Below are 8949 nucleotides of genomic sequence, written 5' to 3' on the forward strand. Positions count from 1 at the left end.
CCTTGGGCCTAATACGGGCCCGGTTTGCCCAGTTTGACCCGTTCGGCCCAATCTTGAGCCAAATTCTTTAAAATTAGTGTCAAAATTCTTATTTTAATTTGTTCTATCACATAAAACTATAAAATTCATATTTCTAATTTTTTATTAAAAATTAATTTATTGATAAATTATTCGCTAAATTTACGAGGTTTACATCCTACCTACCTAATTAAGAATTTTGCCCTCAAAATTCAGATTTAGTTACCTGAAAAGAGGTGTGGGTAATGGTCTCATTTCAGATTCAATACTTTCCGGTCTCAAGTAAGTTATACATATTATATACATACAAATCATACAACTCCTATCCCTCTTACAAAATTATAATGTTAATGGCGAGGGAAGAATAATAATAACTAAACTAATACATCCACATAGCATAAGCTAAACTCAACAACTCTTCATAATCTTCTTCGTCCATTTCCTGAAAAGAGAAGTCTGTAGGGGGTGAGAAGCTAACCACATGGTCTCACCACGTATTTTCAGAATTTGTTATAAGAAAATATTTAGTAAGAAACTATTTTCAAGTTCAGTGATTATCGTTATCTTATGAATATTTAAAAAAAAAAACTGATGTTTACTTATCCAAATTCAAAGTTATTTCCTTTAAATTATAAAAAAATTCCAAAATTCAATAATACGCCATAATATAATCAAATACAGCCCCCTGACCCAGAACAGAATCAAGTCACGGCCTCTGACCCAAACATAATCAACCTCGGCCTCTGGCCCGAACATAATTAACCACACTATTATCTAAGGCATCAATTCATTTACCAATACTCAATCTCAAAACAGAACTAAACACAGACACAAATAATACAAGACAAACACATTTAAGGAGCAGTTACAACAAGTATTACAATTACCAGTTAATAACAGATAAGCAATTAGGCAAACCAAAACAAATTCAAACTCAAACAAAATATGCAAATACATATGATGCATGCATGTCCTATGGCTGATGATATCATCTGTCGATTATACAGCCAACTCGACATGTCTTGGTAGCTAACCATGGACAGAAACACCCATTACGAAGCAAGTGGGCCTGAGCCACAATCCTTTTGCTACTACCTGCTTAATCCAGAGAAAGTGCAATAAACCGCTATTGCTGCTACTACCCAAGCGGGTGTTTAAAGACTCAACCTGGAGCAAGTGGAATAATCTATTACTACTGCTACTACCCAGGCGTCACATTCACTGACCTGGAGCAAGCGGGACGAACTACAATCCTTGCTACTACCCAAGTATCTCAATCAAATTCAATTTCATTTTTACATCCATTCTTATTATCATTCAATTATTCAAAAAATCATACTCAAAAATCAATCTTCATTCTCTCTCATTCTTATCATACCTCTTATTACTTTTTTCGATAATTCAGATTCAAATCATAATTCATTCTTTTCTAAATAAATCAAACTCTAAAATGTAACCCTTTTCTTAATAACTCCAAAAATTAAATTATAAAATCCTTAAAAATCTAAATCTTTCTAAATAACCATTTTAAATGAAGTCTCCAATTTTTATAAAAATTTGGGTAGCATCTCCTCTAAAATTCGGACTACGCCACCCTTACGGGTCCCATCAAAACCACATTTTCCAACTCGTTCTCAACTAGCTTCAAATATTAAATCCTTTCCAAAATCAAGCCAAATTCCAGTTTTGCATATTTTCTAAAATAAAAAATTTCCAAAATTAAACTAAATTCTAACATTAAACCTCTTCCAGTAATTCAAGGAAAATCAATTCAACAATGACCAACTTAACAAACCAAAATAGCAAATCAAAATAACCAGCTTCCTCAATAATTCAATAAATCAATCAAATAAATAATCACAGCCATTTAAAAAGTTTAATTCAATTCATAAGACTTATGTAATTATAAAAATATATTTTTCATATTATTATCGACTTATAACAACTCTTGAAAGTAAAATGAATTTAAGAAAATGGTCCTACCTCAACTCGTCGAAACTCACAAAACTAAACGCGTCAAAATCTGTAACACCCTGACTACCAAAGGCAACGCTTCCGGCTGCGCAACTCTGACAGCTCGGATATTACGACGACATTTATACTATTTAATACTAAAATATGAGCCTGTTTGAAACTTTAAACCGCAATACCGCTCCCAAAAATACTTTTGCTATACAACGTACATCCATACATATCATACAACTTACAGAAACTCATAAAGAGTACATACATATATATATACATACATATATATAAATATTATTACAAGCATAATCCAATACAATTCCTATCCCTCTTACAGAATATATAAAGATAAAGGCGAGGGTACAATAAACCATAACTAAAACAATACTGAGCATCACAACAACAACTAAATAAGCTCTTCGTAACTTCTGCGCCCATATCCTGAAAGGGGAAAAATGTAGGGGGGTGAGAACATCATCCTCGAAAGGGTTCTCAGTAGAGGGTTTTTGGGAATTACTGTAATAGGATACGTGAAGATAACCGCACCAGTGATTCATAACCGTCTTATGCCTCTTTTCAAAAACAACGGTTTACAATGAAAGTAAAGTCGGAAATCTTTTCGGAAAGAAGAACCGTTCAATTCTCAAAAACTCAAAAGCCTTTCAAAACGGTTTATCTATGCGGAACCAAAATAGCCTTTCATAATTTTATTCCAAACCAGAAACACAAAACCGAAATCAACCATCAGTTCATCTCTTTCCAACCACGGCCCTAGGCCCAAACAATCCAACCAACAACCAATCACCACAATCCAACAGAGTCCCAAATGCAAACACAGATAGGAAGTTCAAGCACAAACAAACAGTTATTACAAGTAGAACAGTTAGCAATTAATCACATAGGCAAACCAAGTATAATATGCACACCCAACCAATGTCACACAAATGCATATGATGCATGCCTGTCCCTAGTGGCTGATGATATCATCTGTCGGTTATAGAGCCAATCCGACAAGTCCTGGTAGCTAACCATTGGACTGTCCCTCTGTCGTGCATCCCCAACTCGAGTTATACTCATCATAAACTTGATCATAATCATGATCCATATCCATCACCCTCACTGGTGAATATTTATCCATCACCATCACTGGTGAATATTTATGGGGGCGAGCTCATCCGGGCCTTTCACAGTGCCCGGCCACACTTACGACATTGGGTTAACTGAGCTTCGAGTCTCAACCTGGAGCACATGGTGGCTAGCCATTGCTACTACCCAGGGAAACCCTCATCTCCAATAGTGGAAGTGCAAAAATCACAATTATCAATAATTCAGCATATACATGCATTCATTCTCATCCATGGATCAACATCCATCTCAGCCATCCGGCTTACGGTACAGTCTAGAACTAGCCAATATTGATAATCACACACAGCCATTCCTGCTCACGGTTCAATCCAGAACCAGTCAATATTCATAATCATACATAGCCATTCCGGCTCATAATATAACAGCACTTCCACCATTCAAAATCATCAGATTTATGAAATCGGCATTTAAGCCATAAATTATTTTCTCAATTCATTTCACTTTGAAATCAAGTTTCGACTCTTTTCAGCCTTGGCTTTAAAGATCTCATTTCTCAAATCATCTCAGGCTCATAAGCCACTTTTACTCAAGGTAAATTCCCCTTTTAAAACAATGCCACTCTCGGCATCCTCTTTTCAAAACTTCCATAATCATGGCAAGTTAAAAGCCTCTTTGAGATATTCAAAATCACCCATCCAACAATGGGATTTTATAACAAAAGTTTCTCGGCAGAGTCCAAGTCTTTAGGGGAGAATAACATAACTCATTTCGCCAAATTCATTTAAAATCATTAAAATATTGGCTTTCCGATTTGAGTAATAAAATAGGATCTAAGCCAAACCGAGTCACATAATCATTTACTTCTTTCAAAGCCATTTCCTTTACTTAGGCAAAACCAACTTCAACCCCCATGATAAATTCTAAAGCGTTTCACTGTTCAAAATTGCCTTAGTCTTGCAAGAATTCAGAATTCAAAGAGTACTTAAAACCTTTCTCAAAACATTTCAAAATGAAACTTGTCAAGAGACATTCAGGTCCTTTCAAAATCATTAAAACTTCTTTAATTGAAACCCCCAAGTCAAATTCAAAGGCATAAACCCTTTTTTACATTCAAACAGCTTTAAAACACAAGTTTCATCTAAATAACTTCCTCATGAAAGAGATACAATGCCTTTCTTAAGAAGCAAGACTAAATCACAATTTCCTCTTTACTAACTCATTTCGAAAGCATGAATCATCCTTTTCGTGATAATTCAAATAAAATGGTAGAAGTCTTTAACTCATCATTTGCCAGACAACATTTCAATAAAGACTCGGATTTTTATAGAAATTTCGGCAGCACCTCCCCTAAAACTTGGACTTTTGCCACCCGGTTCGGGTCCCAACTAAACTGTTTCTCATTCCTTTTCAATTGCTCAAAACCAGAAAATCAATTCAAAAGCAAGCTAAATCCAACAGTCGCCTCAGTGGCGTATCTCAAGGAAACCATTTCAAAAAATCAACTCAATATCAACCGATTTAACTTATTTCTAAAGCTTTAAAGAATCGGTTCAGCAATAAATCATTTATCAAAACCAAATCAATTAAAGCAACCCAGGCTGAATTTTAAAAGTATTCTATCTTTCACATCATCGAAATAATTGACTCAATTCAAACCGATCCTCAACGGATTAAACTCATTTCAAATCTTTAAAGAGTCAACTTCAAACATTACATTTCACAAGTCGCACAATAATTCAGCCAAACCAACATCCATAGTCATTCGAGTCAATCAAATAATACATAAGGCAGATACAATCACCAAATACACAATATCTCACATCAGTACCCATATGTAATAATTCCAATAATAAACTGTAGTTTTTGGAAAGCGCCCCTACCTCAAAACACAACTCCATAACCCAAACGCCTCATGGAGTCCTTTCCGCCTCAAATCGAACTGATGGCAACCAAAACCTCAGCTCCAAGCCACTTTCGCAACAGTCTCAACAACTCTAATCGCAACATACAACAACCGAACTCAATCTTATAGCAATTAACGCCACAAACCTCAGCGTGAGATAACAGAATAATAACGAAAAAGCTTTCAAATCGAAACGCTTACCGAATCGAAGGAGGAACGGCTGAACCGGAATAATGGCGGTCTTCAAACCGGTTCAGCGGTAGCCCGACAGCCACCTCAAGCAGCAGTGGAGACGAATTCCGACCATGACAACCGCGACTGCACGACAACGTCATAACCATAAAAACCTAGGAACAGAAAGAATGAGAACCGACTGCAAGGACCCTTACCGGCGGTGGTTTCAGCGGCCAAGGCGGTTTTCTCCGGCGGCCATACAGTGGACTACAACCACAGCGGCAGCGAGGTTTTCCGGCTGTCAGAACTCCGGCAACGCAACAGCAGGGACGTTTTCTGGCGGCAGAGGCTTACCGGCGCAACTCAACACAGGACCAGATAGAGCGGTGGCAGCCTCCAGCAACTCCGGCGAGCTCCCTCAACAACGATAACGGTCGGAGCCTCGGTGGCATTGACGGTGGCAGGAACGGTGGGGATAGCTTCGCACGGCACGACGGCGCTTGACCCTTCCCCCACCGCGAGCTCTCTGCCTCTCGCTCTCCATCGCGGCGGCGACAGTGAGGGACACGACGATGTGGCTCCAACGACGCACCACCCATCTCGCGTGTTCCCTGTACGTGATCCCAACGGCAGTAGATCGGCGAGGACGAGCTCCTCTAGCTCGCATACGGCAGCTATTTCCTCAACCCTCTTCTGCGCGAATAGTGTCGACAGCATTGCGGAGATTCGACGGCAGCGGTGCGGGTGACAACTCGCAGGGCTGACGACAGCGATGCGACGGCGGTGGTGAAGCCCGACACGCTGGCGATGCCATTCTTTCCTCTCCTTCCCTCATTCTGGCTCAGTTTCCCCCTTTTTGATTTCCGTTTCTTCTCTGAAGTTGTCGTGTTGCAGGTTTGCTAAAAGGAAGAAGAAAGGGTGGCGGCTGTAAGGAGGGTTACGACGCTAAAATAGGGACAGAGGGTGCGTTACACCGAAGGGGATGAAGCAGGGGTGGAGGTGTGGCTGCGCTTTGATTTGGGAAAGGGGAAGTGTTGCTGCTGCTGGGCTCAGGGGAACCGGGTAACTGGGTTAGGGTTTTTGAGTAAAATTAGGGTTAGGGACATTTTAGTAATTTCACTTAAAAATAGGGATAATATAGTAATTGAAACCCCAATTAAATCCAACACTAATTGTATATAGAAAATACTATTTGCTCCTCATTTTTACAAATTATTTTCAATAAAATGTCCCAACCAAATAATTAGAAATAATATACTTAATTTTTTCATTTTCCAAAATAGCAGTATTAATATTTAAAATATTACTTATCCAAACCAAATCATATAAAATACTTATTATTTTATAACTATCAACTTTATAATTCAAATATAGAAAATAATCTAATAATTATAAAATTGGATAATAATCATAACTCGTCTCAAATTCGATAAATCAAAACTTGCCTTAATTATCTTTAATAAAACAGTTTCTGAAATTAAGGCTATAAATAACCATAGGATTGAGACTTGATCATAATAAGACTTTTCAAAGGTTCTGGGTCTTACATTCTACCCACCTTATAAAAATTTTCGCCCTCGAAAATTGTTATAAAACGAAAGAAATTTCATATCAGTTCACCCTTGAATACATTTAAGAAAGAAGCAAAATATCTCAACATATAAACATATATACGGATTTTCAAATACTTTGATTGTCATAAGCATAAGGATGTAGAGGTAGGAGTGTGATTGCAAAGCAAACGTTACAAGGTAGGCTCCATGCAAAAGATAACATGGGTCAATCATGTGATAGAAGGGCAATGCATCAAAGGCTATCAACCAGGATGGAGTTAAAACGACGTGCTCAACATCCGCACACTAATCTCATATCAACCTCAAAGTTTCAACTTTCCAACTCCATCAAGCGCTTTACAAACCCCAAATTTGATCACAAGCCTGACAACCACAAACCCGTTCGCAAGGAACAAAACGCGCACAACTCGTACGTTGCACACCTACCGCTTCAACTTTCGTATACACATCACGTTTTAAAGAACTAACGTATCGCGTTACTACGTCTACAAGTCGCACGTGATATCAAAACAATTCTCGAGTCTACTCAGAAGGATACAAGATTTAAAGAGGATAGTCAAATGTCAAGGATAATACTCAAAGAGTTGAGAGAATGTATCCAGTTCCGGAATAACAAGGATGTTCAAGCAATGAAGTTTGCTAGACACAATTCAATTGACAACTTCAAAGATAACCCTTAGATCAAAGAAGCTCAATAGGATCAATAAGAAGAAAACCAGCGCATCAGTTTGAAACAAACTCAAGCTGAGTCGAGAAAGCATGAGGTTTACAGAAGAGAATATTTCAAACCCAAGACAAAACTCGCAGAACTTAAGAGCATGATTATAAAATACTTCCAAATACATTGTTCATAAAAGAATTGAAAACTTGCGAAAAAAAAACCACTTCGCAGTCTGAAATAGAAGGTTAAGTAACAATATCCTTCAAGAGAGTAACAAAAGCATAATCGTGTTTTTGCTTTAATGCAAATTCACGTTGAAGTAGACTTTGTAGAGTTCTAAAACAAAATGCACACAAGTTTGACTAATAGCTAAAATATTTCCTCAAACATTTTAAAAGGATAGTTAGGTGCACAACCTAACCAAAAGTAATCATAAAACTCGGAAGAGAAATCAAATGCTTGTTCAAAAATTCCCAAAGTTCATATTCAAACAAGCGTGTATAACATTCATAGCAAGGGTGAAAGAGGAAGTCAAACTCTTTTTAGAAAAGAAATTTCGAAATAAAAATTTGCTTACAATTTGGTAAAGGAAATAAGTGGTGCATTAGAACAAACCAGTTTCTACTAAACAAGGAAGCTTTCCAAAACCTCATTTAAAATGGCACATGCCAACTTTAAATTAATTTCGTCAAAATTGGACAATGGTTTCAATCTCAATCAAACAACAGAAAATAAATTCCGTCTAGTATTCTTCCAAAGAGAATTCAAAATTCCTTTGAAAGTTCAAAACAAGACTCCAAAAGTGTTTCTTGAAATCACCATCTCAGAAGAACATTCAAGAAGTTTAAGATGTACTAAAAATGAGTTAAGCCTTGCAAGAAAGGATCTTAAATAGTTCAAACAAGATCCACTAGGTATGGGGCATCAAATAAGCTTTCAATTGAACCAAAAGAATACAAAAGTCATAGAAAAAGACAACTCAATCATTTGTAATTTCTCAATGATAAATCTTTGACTAAAAACTCTTGTAGAAATAATGGGAGAATAAATAATGCACTAAATTGAAACGAATCAAACTGACTCACATAAGGATGAGATCCACAAGAGAGGACAAACCAAGATCAATGGTAATGTTTTCAAGATGTAAAAGATTAGTTAAAGACAGAGTCACGTATGACATTCATAGAGGTGAAAAGCTTAAGAAGGAACGAGTCCGTTCATAAGAGGAAAGCTATGAGTCTAACATTTTCAAAAGAACAACAATGGCATAAACCATGTAGTATGCTAAACCCAACTCAATTCAAAATAAGTTAAGTAGAGCTTATCAAACGAAACTCAACCAGGATAAAAATGAAAATTTTTTTTTTCTTTCCAAAATTTTGAAAAATATCCAAATACACAATCAAATAAAGATGTCCATTGGAGCTATAGTAAAATTACTAGAAAGTAAAATTTACTTTTAAAGTAAGTGCAATTGCGTAAACCAGTAAAAGTACAGGCAAGGTATTAGAAAGAAATAGTTGTTAAACTGCATAAATAATTTCAAGGTCTCATATATAAAAAAGTAT

The 8949-nt window shown here is 36.8% G+C and overlaps 1 long non-coding RNA gene across 1 annotated transcript; it reads right to left on the reverse strand.

The window, feature by feature from the left end:
• Nucleotides 1-215: 215 nt before the first annotated feature.
• On the reverse strand, nucleotides 216-6206 carry LOC112776880 (uncharacterized). Its single transcript, XR_003190213.3, has 4 exons — nucleotides 5362-6206; nucleotides 5174-5290; nucleotides 4950-5063; nucleotides 216-2424 (listed from the first exon to the last, which is right to left on the reverse strand). It is a non-coding gene; the product is annotated as an uncharacterized lncRNA (long non-coding RNA).
• Nucleotides 6207-8949: the final 2743 nt, after the last annotated feature.

Source organism: Arachis hypogaea, chromosome 19 (genome assembly GCF_003086295.3).
Source record: "Arachis hypogaea cultivar Tifrunner chromosome 19, arahy.Tifrunner.gnm2.J5K5, whole genome shotgun sequence".
Classification (NCBI taxonomy): domain Eukaryota; kingdom Viridiplantae; phylum Streptophyta; class Magnoliopsida; order Fabales; family Fabaceae; genus Arachis; species Arachis hypogaea.